Raw genomic sequence first — 13,712 nt, forward strand, 5'->3', positions numbered from 1 at the left:
CTCTATTGAAGACATAATCAGTTATCAGACACATATAGCTAAAGAGCTTGTTAGCACTAATAATAATTTCTTCTATTCACAGTTATTTTTTCCTTTTCTTAATAAAAGCCTCTTGCTCTCACCCCATAATTGGAACACTATTTGGGTTTGTGCCCAAATACATGCTTCCATATTATAATTCTTTGATCACACATAAACATTTGTTTACTCTTATTCTGGCTTTTTATTTTTAGGTTACAGTCTTATGTGTGAACCTTGCATAAATAAATTCCCAGCACTTTGAAAACAGATGTTAAAACATATTTCTCCCCCAGACTTGGAATACTTTTTCTTCAGTTATAAAAAGAAATGTGCTGTATGTCATCATTGTGGAGATTCTGTTCCCCAAATCATGAAATCAGATATATTCACACCTCAGATAATTAGGGAAGATGGAAACATATTTTTTTATGCCATCAGCAATTTTGAATTGCACTTTTTTGGTCCATCCTGATATAGTGATTAGACAGACTTTAATGAGAGAAATGCCTCTGACATTAGCTAACATCACCTCTAAATTTGGTGCCTATTTAATTACTTGACAATGAGCAGCATAATGGCCTTTGCAAGTAAGTATCTAATAAAGATGCTAGATTTTAATGCACTAACATACTTTTCATGGGATTCTTTGATTATGCTGGCTGCTTATTTTAGTTATGTCAACTTCACAACGAAGCCGGTGCTCATATGCAGGTCTGATGCCTGAAATGGCCACTTAGGTAAACATTGTTCCACAGCCAGAGAATACACCATTTGGCACTAGCAATCAGCAGTCCAGAGAAGCAGAATGCAGATAACTCCAGGAAAACTTCCTATTGCTGATACAATCCTGGGTGCAAGTTGTGGTGAGCTATTAGGACTTCAGGAAGGACAATCTATATTTATGTTATATGATAGCAAATCACTGGTGCATGCATACAGCAGCTCAAAGTCCTTAACACGGGACACTCAAAAATCCATCTCATTTGCAGCAAACCATGAATTTTGAAAAGTGAGTACTGAGAAGATTAAACTGCAGTACGATTCTTCCTAAAAGGTGTTCATATTCTATTTTCTTGTATTATACCCCATTTTGGTCTTCAGTTTGGACATATTTTTGTTTTGCTCACTATGGATTTGGAAATTGTGTACTATGTGCAAATTATAACAAGTAGACCCATGATTTGGAAGTGTAATCGTGGTGCCTAACATAAAAAAAAAAATCAAAAAAAAAATTTTAAGTGTTTTTATAAACAGCTATATATTTAAGAAAATAAACATGACCAAACATATAGGGGTTTCATAGTTATTCCCAGTCTTATTCTAAGAGTTCAGAGAAGTTTAGGTAGCATAGTATCTTCATATGTGTTCAGAAATTCTAGGCAGAGTTTATGAAAAAGATATCTGGAAGAAGGATGTTTGGTTACTGCACTTTTGATTTTGCCCTTTAAATTAAATGACATGGTACATGTGAAGGGTGGAGCTTGTATTCTACACCTAACAAGTGCCCCCCAAATTCTAGTTTTTTATCTTTTTTTTCTTATTATTATTTGAAATGACCCTGTTTTGTACTGTGTAATTTGCTTGACTGTGTTTCCTGCCACTGTCATCCCTGATTTGATGATCCTCTTTATTATTATTTTTGATTGATTGATTTCAGAGAAAGAGGAAAAGAGAGAGAGAGACAATGATTTGCTGTTCCACTTATTTATGCATTAATTGGTTGATTCTTGTATGTTCCCTGACCAGGGATTGAACCACAAACCTTGTTATATTAGGATGATGCTTTAACCAACTGAGCTAACTGGCCCGGGCTGATCTTTTTTATTTCTTTCCTCAGAAATCATTGTCTTCTTCTTTGGTTCCTGTCAAAGATGATGAATTTTATAGTTTAAGAGGAGGAATTCTCACTCAATAGTTCTGCAAAATAAATCCTCCCCATCAAATGACCTCTAATGCAGTTCAGGATAAGCCTCCGCAAAATATACCACTTTGTCATATTGATTATTTTAAATTAAAGTTACTTATGAAACAACCCGTACAAGGGCAGTCTGACCTCTTTTGTCCCCCTGAAAGCAAAAAATATATCTCCCATGTGAATAGTGCCTGCCCTGGAAGGTAGAAAACAACCTTATTGCCAGAGATGGAGAATTCAGAACCACGAAAAGTTGCATAAACAAACACTAATTCTTATTCACTAATTTACTACCTAAGTTCAAACCCTTTTGTCTTGTCAATTCATCACAAATTTATAGTTTCTTTTTCTAAAGAGTATAAGAGCTGCCTGCTCTGTTCACTTCTCTGAGTTTCATATTTCTATGAGCTCCCTTATGTATAAAACTAAATTTGCTATTTGCTTTTTTTCTGTTAATCTGTCTTTTGTCAATTTAATTATTAAGCCATCCAGAAAACCTAAGAAGAAAGAAGAGAAAAGTTTTTTTACCTTATACCTTAAAGCAGGGGTCCCCAAACTATGGCCCAAGGGCCGCATGCAGCCCCCTGAGGCCGTTTATCCAGCCCCCGCCACACTTCTGGAAGGGGCACCTCTTTCATTGGTGGTCAGTGAGAGGAGCATAGTTCCCATTGAAATACTGGTCAGTTTGTTGATTTAAATTTACTTGTTCTTTATTTTAAATATTGTATTTGTTCCTGTTTTGTTTTTTTTTACTTTAAAATAAGGTATGTGCAGTGTTCATAGGGATTTGGTCATAGTTTTTTGTTTTGTTTTTATAGTCCGGCCCTTCAACGGTCTGAGGGACAGCGAACTGACCCCCTGTGTAAAAAGTTTGGGGACCCCTGCCTTAAAGCATTCATTACTCTTTGGGCCACTAAAAGGTGATCTGCCTCTTTCACTACTTATCCAATTAGAGGATGAATTAGAATGGTTCTTACTCTCTTTGCATTGCCCTTTGTTATGCTAGCAGCTTTTCTTTTCCCTTCCTTCCTTCCTTCCTTCCTTCCTTCCTTCCTTCCTTCCTTCCTTCCTTCCTTCCTTCCTTTCTTCCTTCATTCCTTCATTCCTCCCTCCCTCCCTCCCTCCCTCCCTCCCTCCCTTCCCTGAAGATTTCATTTATTTATTTCAGAGATGGGAAAAGTGAGTAAGAGAAAGAGAGAGGAGCAGGAAGCATCACTCCTATATGTGCCTTGACCAGGCAAGCCCAGGTTCTTGAATTGGGGACCTCAGCGTTCCATGTCGACAATTTATCCACTGCACAACCACAGGTCAGACATCGTGGTAACTCTTCGTTCCTCACCCTCTGGAGTTTCTTGGAATAGAGAATAAGCCCACGGATTTTCTCTTGACTTAGGACAGTAGTGCTCAAATTTTCAAATTTTAGGACCTCTTTTCACTCTTAAAAGTTATTGATGACCCTAAAGAGATTTTTTTGTTTCAATGAGCTTATATCTATTGACAGTTATTGTATTAAAAATTTAAACTAAAAAGAATTTAAAATATTTTTATTATTCTACTTAATAATAAGATTAAATGTTAGTATAAATACCATATTTTTATGAAATATTAACTATTTTTTCTTAAACAAAAAAGTGAGAAAAACAGTATATTTTGCATTTTTTAAGTGATTGCTTTAATAGAAAACAACTGTATTCCTATATTTGCTTCTGCATTGAATCTGTTAGTTGGGTAAACTATATGACAAAAATTTGGTGTCCTATAAATGTATATTTGGAAAGAAGGAATATTTAACATTGTTTCAGAGAATTGTAAATATTCTTTTTTGATATAACACTGAAACTCAACAAGTGGTAATTTCTTCTAGGCTAATTGAAATGTGAAATCTTAAATGCTAAAAAATAAACCTTTTTATTCTCTGATTTATAATGATCCAGTAGTTTATCTTGCAATTTTTAGTGGCTTATGCATAATTTTATAGTATCACACAAAGATCATTTTTTCGAAACATTGACATATTTTACTATATAATATCAAAAACATTTTGGTTAATATTACCACTGATTTCATCATGAAAATTCTTCAAGTTCTGGGAAGCTATCAAGCTTACACTATGGATACAAGTTTTCCAAATTTTAATATTCACTTGAAAATTTTTCTACTGGAAACACATACCACCGGTGGTTTTCCCTGATGTGAAATCCTTAATTCATTTATTTTCATTGCCTAAAGCCCATACCTAAATTACCATAGTTGTCTGTCTTTTGGTTTCTCAAGTAGAAATAGTTTTACTTGAAATAATCATCTAGAAGAGTGACGTAAGAGAAATGGTGCCGTAAGGAGCGATACCGATAAATTTCCCCCAAAATTCAACAAGATCTTCAACCAGAGACAGAAAAAACTATCCTTGGAACGTCCAGCAGTTCCACACTAAAAGCAAAGTACTATCAAGAAAACCACCCTCAGATGCCATGGACCGAGGAAAAAGAAATCGAATATCATGGATACAAAAGACAGGGAGGTAGCACAGATAGATGAGGAAAAATCTATGGAGAAAAAATTTAATATATTAGAAACCTTGGAGCTAAATGACAGAGAATTTAAAATAGAAATCCTAAAAATACTCAGAGATATACAAGAAACCACAGAAAGACAATTTAGGGAGCTCAGAAAACAACTCGATGAACACAAAGAGTATATCTACAAGAAAATTGAAACTATAAAAACAAATCAAACAGAGATGAAAAACTAAATTCATGAAGTGAAAAATGAGGTAACAAGCCTAGCTAATAGAACAGGCCAGACAGAAGGTAGGATTAGTGAAATAGAAGACAAGCAACTTGAGGCACAACAGAGAGAAGAAGAAAGAGACTCAAAAATTTAAAAAAATGAGAAAGCCCTACAGGAACTGTCTGACTCCATCAAAAAGAAAAACATAAGAATAATAGGTATATCAGAGGGAGAAGAGAGAGAAAATGGAATGGAGAACATATTCAAACAAATAATAGATGAGAACTTCCCAAGCCTGTGGAAAGAGAACTCAAGCATCAAATTTAAGAAGCAAACAGAACTCTGAGTTTTCTTAACCCCAACAAACCTACTCCAAGGCATATCATAATGAAATTGGCACAAACCAACGACAAAGAAAAAATTTTCAAGGCAGCCAGGGAAAAGAAGAATACAACATATAAAGGAAGGCCCATTAGATTATCATCAGATTTCTCAGCAGAAACTCTACAAGCTAGAAGAGAGTGGACCCCAATATTTAAAGCCCTGAAAGAGAGAAACTTTCAGCCAAGAATACTATACCCATCAAAGCTATCCTTCAAATATGAAGGAGAAATAAAAACATTCACAGATATGAAAAAGATGAGGAATTTATCATCAGAAAACTCCCACTCCAGGAATTACTAAAGGGGGTTTTCCAACCAGACACAAAGAACAACAACAACAAAAAACACAAGTAAAAGCTCGACCAAGAAAACAATAAAACCAAATTTAAACTGTGACAAAAAACCCAAACAAACAAAAAAGGGGAGAGAACAGAAATTAACAGTAGCAAAGGACGATGGAGTAAAGAAGTACTCACAAGATAGTGCATTACAATGAACAGGGTAGGAACCCTTTTCATTACTTAATGGTAACCACCCTTAAAAAAACCACCACAGAAGCACATGATTTAAATAAGAGCAACAGAGGAAAGAAGTATGGAATACAACCAAACAAAAACAAAAAATAGAAAAACAAAAGAGAAGAATCAAACAAGAAAGACACAAAACGGACAGAGAGCAATGTATAAAATGGCAATAGGGAACCCACAAGTATCAATAATTATACTAAATGTAAACGAATTAAACTCACCAATAAAAAGGCACAGAGTAGCAGAATGAATTAAAAAAGAAAATCCAATTGTATGCTGCCTACAAGAAACTCATCTAAACAATAAGGATAAAAACAAATTCAAAGTGAAAGGCTGGAAAACAATACTCCAAGCAAATAACATCCAAAAAAAAGCAGGCGTAGCAATACTCATATCTGATAATGCTGACTACAAGACAGGAAAAGTACTCAGAGACAAATATGGTCATTTAATAATGATTAAGGGGGCGCTGAATCAAGAAGACATAACAATTCCTAATATATATGCACCAAACCAAGGAGCACCAAAATATATAAGACAGCTACTGAATGACCTTAAACCGAAACTGACAAAAATACAATCATACTTGGAGACCTCAATATACCGCTGACGGATCTAGATCGGTCATCCAAACAGAGAATCAATAAAGATATATTGCCTTTAAACAAAACAGTAGAACACCTGGATATGATAGACATCTACAGGACATTTCATCCCAAAGTGACAGAGTATACATTTTTCTCCAGTGTACATGGATCATTCTCAAGAATTCACCATATGTTGGGCCACAAAAGTAACATCAGTAAATTCAGAAAAATTGAAGTTGTACCAAGCATATTTTCTGATCATAAAGCCTTGAAACTAGAATTCAACTGCAAAAAAAGAGGAAAAAAATCCCACAGAAATGTGGAAACTAAAGAACACACTTTTTAAAAATGAATGGGTCAAAGAAGAAATAAGAACAGAGATCAAAAGATATATACAGAAAAATGAAAATGACAATACAACATATCAGAATTTATGGGACGCAGCAAAAGCAGTGATAAGAGGAAAGTTCATATCACTTCAGGCATATATGAACAAACAAGAGAGAGTCTAAGTGAACCACTTAACTTCATACCTTAAGGAAATGGAAAAAGAAGAATAAAGACAACCCAAAACCAACCGAAGAAAGGAGATAATAAAAATCAGAGCAGAAATAAATAAAGAACAGAAAAACTATAGAACAAATTAATAGAACAAGGAGCTGGTTCTTTGAAAAGATCAACAAAATTGACAAACCCTTGGCGAAAAAGAGAAAGGATTCATATAAACAAAATTCAAAATGAAAGAGGAGAAATCACCACAGACATCATGCATATACAAAGAATTATTGTAGAATACTACAAAAAACTATATGCTACCAAATTTAACAATCTAGAAGAAATTGATAAATTCCTAGAACAATACAACCTTTCTAGACTGAGTCATGAAGAAGCAGAAAGCCTAAACAGGCCTATTAGTAGAGAAGAAATAGAAAAAACTAATAAAAACCTCCCCAAAAATAAAAGTCCAGGCCCAGACAATAATACTAGTGAATTTTATCAAACATTGAAAGAAGACTTGGTTTCTATTCTACTCAAAGTCTTCCAAAAAATTGAAGAAGAAGCAACTTCCAAACACATTTTATGAGGCCAACATAATCCTCATACTGAAACTGGGCAAGGATGGCACAAAAAAAGAAAACTACAGACCAATATCTCTAATGAATACAGACGCTAAAATACTAAACAAAATACTAGCAAATTGAATACAACAACATATTAAATAAATAATACATCATGTTTAAGTGGGATTCATCCCAGAATCTCAAGGATGGTTCAACATACATAAAATGATTAATGTAATACCCTATATCAACAAAACAAAGAACAAAAACCACATGATCTTATCAATAGATACAGAAAAGGCATTCGATAAAATACAACACATTTTTATTTTTAAGACTCTCAACAAAATGTGTATAGAAGGAAAATATCTCAATATGATAAAGGCCATATATGATAAACCATCAGCTAACATCATATTAAATGGCACAAAACTGAAGGCTTTCCCCCTTAAATGAGGAACAAGACAGGGTTGTCCACTCTCTCCAATCTTATTTAATGTGGTGCTAGAGGTTCTAGCCAAAGCCATCAGACAAGACAAAGAAATAAAAGGCATCCATATCGGAAAAGAAGAAGTAAAGGTATCACTTTTTCAGATGACATGATCCTATACATTGAAAACCCCAAAGAATCTACAAAAAGACTACTAGAAACAATAAGCCAATACAGTAAGGTCGCAGGATACAAAATTAACATACAAAAGTCCAAAGCCTTTCTATGTGCCAACAATAAAACATTTGAGATGAACTAAAAAAAAATAATCTCCTTTACGATTGCAACAAAAAAAATAAAATAGGATGACGTCAGAGTAATGGCGGGGTAGGAAGCGATACCGATAAATCTCCCCCAAAACTCAACAAGATCTTCAACCAGAAACAGAAAAACCTATCCTTGGAGCCTCCAGATGTTTCGCAATACACCCAAAGATATGATAGAGCGAAAAATTGGCTAAATATATAACCAAACCCCGAAGGAAATAGGGAGTAAGAAATGCTCCGCCTTCCTCACTAACCTAAACAGGGCGGCTTTTACTGGAAACTGAGAATATAGAAACTAAGGCGGGCAAAGGGGGTGAATAGATCCAGGCCATGGCATAAACGGCTGAACCAGGCTGTGGCATGGAGATCCAAGCCGAGGAAAAACTGTTCCTGTGACAACCTGGGCAATACAGCTAACACTTGCGCCAAACCCAGACAAAGAAAGACAGGCGGGGCAGCCATTTTACCCGATCTCTGGTCGGCGCGCGCAGATAGTGGGCGAGAAATTCCTTCCAAAGCCCCGGGAGTCTGCACCCGTGTTGTACCACAGAGGGGCAGAGTCAGGGGCCTTTGTGTGGGCCTAAAATGGAATCTCAGGCCGCCCCAGCGCCTTGAAAAAGCCGCACACGGGGACGGAGCGAGAGCCATTTCCAATGCTGGAACTTTTCCGTGCGGGAGGGGGGTTTCACAAAGAGGGCGAGACTTCCAGTCTGACATCCTGGTCTGCATGTGCAGATAGTGAGCGAGAGATTCCTCCGAGTGCCTTGGCAGTGCCTGCCCGTGTTATCCCACAGAGGGGCAGAGTCAGGGGCCTTTGTGTGGGCCTAAAGCAGAATCTTAGGCCATCCCAGCGCCTTGAAAAAGCCGCACACGGGGATGGAGCGAGAGCCAATTCCAATGCTGGAACTTTTCAGTGCGGGCGGAGGATTTCACTCAGAGGGCGAGACTTCCGGTCTGACATCCTGGTCTGTGTGCGCAGATAGTGAATGAGAGTTTCCTCCAAGCGCCCCGGGAGTGGGTGCCCGCCCGTGTTACCGGACAGAGTGGCAGAGCCAGAGGTCTTTGATTGGGCGGAAGCCCTGGCTGATAATGCTAGCAGCTGTGATTGACTGAGCCTTACCCAGAGCCCTGTGCTGAGTGGGAATAGAGTGGGGAGTGACCAGCTCTTTGAGCCTCTTACTATCCAGGCAGAGGCAGCAGCAACCCCATAGCTGGTTTATCAGGCTACAAATTGAGGAAGGAAAGACTAGGAGAGAGGCTCCAGGAACACGGACTCTCTCACTGTCGGAGCCTATCAATGCTAATGAGCCTCAACTGCCAATGTGATTAAAGCACAATACATGACATCGCCATAGAGACTTATCAACTGCAAACCTCTACCTGAGCGTGCCAAAGGGGCAGAACCCGGGATACAGAGTCACCAACCAGGAAGAGGGAGAGAAAAGAAAAAGCAAGAAGATAACCTCTCAAAATCAAGAATAATCCGCAGACTTTATAACCTATCCCATTTTATTATATTTGTTCGTTTGTTTCTCTTATCTTCATCCTTGATTTTTTTTTTCTTTTCCTCCTCCAATTTGGTCGTTTAACTCTCTACCGGTCTTACTCTCTCCTCTCCTTAAACTACACTACCCATAAGTGTTACATCTCCCATTATCTTTTCTTTCTTCTTCCTTTCTCTCTATGAGGGTTGCACTCCAAAACCCTTAACTCTCTCTCTCTCTCTCTCTCTCTCCTTTTTTTTCTTTTTTCTTCTTTTAGTGGTTCCCTCTTTTTCTTTCTCTCTCTCTCTTTCTTTTCTCCCTCTATATTAGTTTCTTCCTTTCTCCTTTACGTCTCCTCCCATTCAAACCTCAATAATGAACAAATTATCTTATCTGGGACTCAAACTTATGTTTGTGGCATTTTGGGGGGTTTTTACTTCACCTTTTAAACTCACTAGCAGTGCTCCCATCCCTGGCTCTCCATTTTATCAAGCTCTTGTTCCACTAAATACAATAGTAATTTTTTAATTTGTCCCCCCATTTTCCTGTTTCCCTCTTATTCCTATCATCATAACTCTTAGTCAACCAACACCTAAACGCAAATCATTTTATTCTTGATCCAAATTTTTTCCTTATTTGCTTTTTGTGGGTCCATAACCCCCTTTTCTATTTTTATTTTATTTTATTTTATTTTTTGCCCCTTTATTACTTTTCCCCAATTCAGGCCCTCCATTACAGGCATTGTTTGTTCTATTAAATACAATATAATTCACAGTTCACCAAAAGATTTTCTCAAGAAAGAGGGGAGAGGAGAGGAGAGGAAAAAAGGAGGGGGGGAATAATTTCCTTATTTTTTTTTAATTTTTTATAATTTTTTTTATTATTTTATTTTTCTTTATTTCATTATTAATTAAAAAAAACAACTTATTTCAATTTTTTATTTTTTTAACTTTTTATTCTTTATTAAATCTCATTAATACTATCAACAAAACCACCCTCAGATGCCATTAAGGATGAGAAAATTGAATATCATGGATACAAAAGAAAGAGAGGTAACACAGATAGATGAGGAAAAATCTATGGAGAAAAAATTTAATATATTGGAAACCTTGGAGCTAAATGACAGAGAATTCAAGATAGAAATCCTAAAAATACTCAGAGACATACAAGAAAACACAGAAAGGCAATTTAGGGAGCTCAGAAAACAACTCAATGAACACAAATAATATATGTCCAAGGAAATTGAAACTATAAAAACAAATCAGCCTGACCAGGCTGTGGCACAGTGGATGGAGCATTGGACTGGGATGTGGAAGGACCCAGGTTTGAGACCCCGGGGTTGCCAGCTTGAGTGCGGGCTCATCTGGCTTGAGCAAAAGCTCACCGGCTTGGACCAGGGGTCGCTGGCTCCAGCGGGGTGTTGCTCGGTCTCCTGAAGGCTTGCGGTCGGGGCACATGTGAGAGAGCAATCAATGAACAACTAGGAATTCGCAACACGCAATGATAAACTAATGATTGATGCTTCTCATCTGTCTCTGTTCCTGTCTGTCTGTCCCTGTCTATCCCTCTAAGTCTCTCTCTGTCTCTGGAAAGAAAAAAAAAATTAAAAAAAAAAAACAAATCAAACAGAGATGAGAAACTCAATTCACGAGCTGAAAAACGAGGTAACAAGCTTAGCTAATAGAACAGGCCAGATAGAAGTGAGGATTAGTGACATAGAAGACAAGCAACTTGAGGCACAAAGGAGAGAAGAATAAAGAGATTCAAAAATTTAAAAAAATGAGATAGCCCTACAAGAATTATCTGACTCCATCAGAAAGAATAACATAAGAATAATAGGTATATCAGAGGGAGAAGAGAGAGAAAATGGAATGGAGAACATACTCAAACAAATAATAGATGAAAACTTCCCAAGCCTGTGGAAAGAACTAAAGACTCAAATTCATGAAGCAAACAGAACTCCGAGTTTTCTTAACCCCAACAAACCTACTCCAAGGCATATCATAATGAAATTGGCACAAACCAATGGCAAAGAAAAAATTCTCAAGGCAGCCAGGGAAAAGAAGAATACAACATATAAAGGAAGGCCCATTAGATTATCATCAGCTTTCTCAGCAGAAACTCTACAAGCTAGAAGAGAGTAGACCCCAATATTTAAAGTCCTGAAAGAGAGGAACTTTCAGCCACGAATACTATACCCATCAAAGCTATCCTTCAAATATGAAGGAGAAATAAAAACATTCACAGATACAGAAAAGATGAGGGAATTTATCATCAGAAAACCCCAACTCCAGGAATTACTAAAGGGGGTTCTCCAATCAGATACAAAGAACAAAAAAAACACCAAAGCCACAAGTAAAAGCTCCAAGAAGAACACAATAAAACCAAATTTAAACTGTAACAACAACAAAAAGAAAGGGGGGGAGAAGATGGAGATTAACAGTAGCAAAGGAGGATGGAGTGCAAAAGTACTCACAAAATGCTGTGCTACAATGAACAGGGTAGGAACCCTTTTATTACTTAAAGGTAACCACCATTGAAAAAACCACCACAGAAGCACATGAGATAAAAAGATAGCAACAGAGAAAAGATGTATGGAATACAACCAAACAAAAACAATATATAGAAAAAGGAAAGAGAAGGATCAAACAACACACAAAACTAACAGAAAGCAATCTATAAAATGGCAATAAGGAACTCACAAGTATCAATAATTATACTAAATGTAAAAGGATTAAACTCACCAATAAAAAGACACAGAGTAGCAGAATGGATTAAAAAAGAATATCCAACTGTATGCTGCCTACAGGAAACTCATCTAAGTAACAAGGATAAAAACAAATTCAAAGTGAAAGGCTGGAAAACAATACTCCAAGCAAATAACATACAAAAAAAAGCAGGCGTAGCAATACTCATATCTGATAATGCTGACTACAAAACAACAAAAGTACTCAGAGACAAAAATGGCCATTTCATAATGGCTAAGGGGATACTGAATCAAGAAGACATAACAATTCTTAATATATATGCACCAAACTAAGGAGCACCAAAATATATAAGACAGCTACTTATTGACCTTAAAACAAAAACTGAAAAAATACAATCATACTTGGAGACCTCAATACACCGCTGATGGCTCTAGATCGGTCATCCAAACAGAGAATCAACAAAGACATAGTGGCCTTAAACAAAACACTAGAGCACCTGGATATGATAGACATCTACAGGACATTTCATCCCAAAGTGACTAAGTATACATTTTTCTCCAGTGTACATGGATCATTCTCAAGAATTGACCATATGTTGGGCCACAAAAACAACATCAGAAAATTCAGAAAAATTGAAGTTGTACCAAGCATATTTTCTGATCATAAAGCCTTGAAACTAGAATTCAACTGCAAAAAAGAGGAAAAAAATCCCACAAAAATGTGGAAACTAAACAACATACTTTTAAAAAATGAATGGGTCAAAGAAGAAATAAGTGCAGAGATCAAAAGATATATACAGACTAATGAAAATGACAATACGACATATCAGACTCTATGGGATGCAGGAAAAGCAGTGATAAGAGGAAGTTCATATCACTTCAGGCATATATGAACAAACAAGAGAGAGCCCAAGTGAACCACTTAACTTCACACCTTAAGGAACTAGAAAAAGAAGAACAAAGACAACCCAAAACCAACTGAAGAAAGGAGATAATAAAAATCAGAGCAGAAATAAGTGAAATAGAGAACAGTAAAACTACAGAAAAAATTAAAAGAAAAAAGAGCTGGTTCTTTGAAAAGATCAACAAAGTTGACAAACCCTTGGCAAGACTTACCAAGGAAAAAAGAGAAAGCACTCATATAAACAAAATCCAAAATTAAGGAGGAGAAATCACCACGGACACCGTAGATATACAAAGAATTATTGTAGAATACTATGAAAAACTATACGCTACTAAATTCAACAATCTAGAAGAAATTGATAAATTCCTAGAACAATACAACCTTCCTAGAGTGAGTCAAGAAGAAGCAGAAAGCCTAAACAGACCTATTAATAGAGAAGAAATAGAAAAAACCATTAAAAATCTCCCCAAAAATAAAAGTCCAGGCCCTGACGGCTATACCAGCGAATTTTATCAAACATTCAAAGAAGACTTGGTTCCTATTCTCCTCAAAGTCCTCCAAAAAATTGAAGAAGAAGCAATACTTCCAAACACATTTTATGAGGCCAGCATAACCCTCATACCAAAACCAGGCAAGGATGGCA

The sequence above is a fragment of the Saccopteryx leptura genome, chromosome 7 (assembly GCF_036850995.1).
Source record: "Saccopteryx leptura isolate mSacLep1 chromosome 7, mSacLep1_pri_phased_curated, whole genome shotgun sequence".
Lineage (NCBI taxonomy): Eukaryota > Metazoa > Chordata > Mammalia > Chiroptera > Emballonuridae > Saccopteryx > Saccopteryx leptura.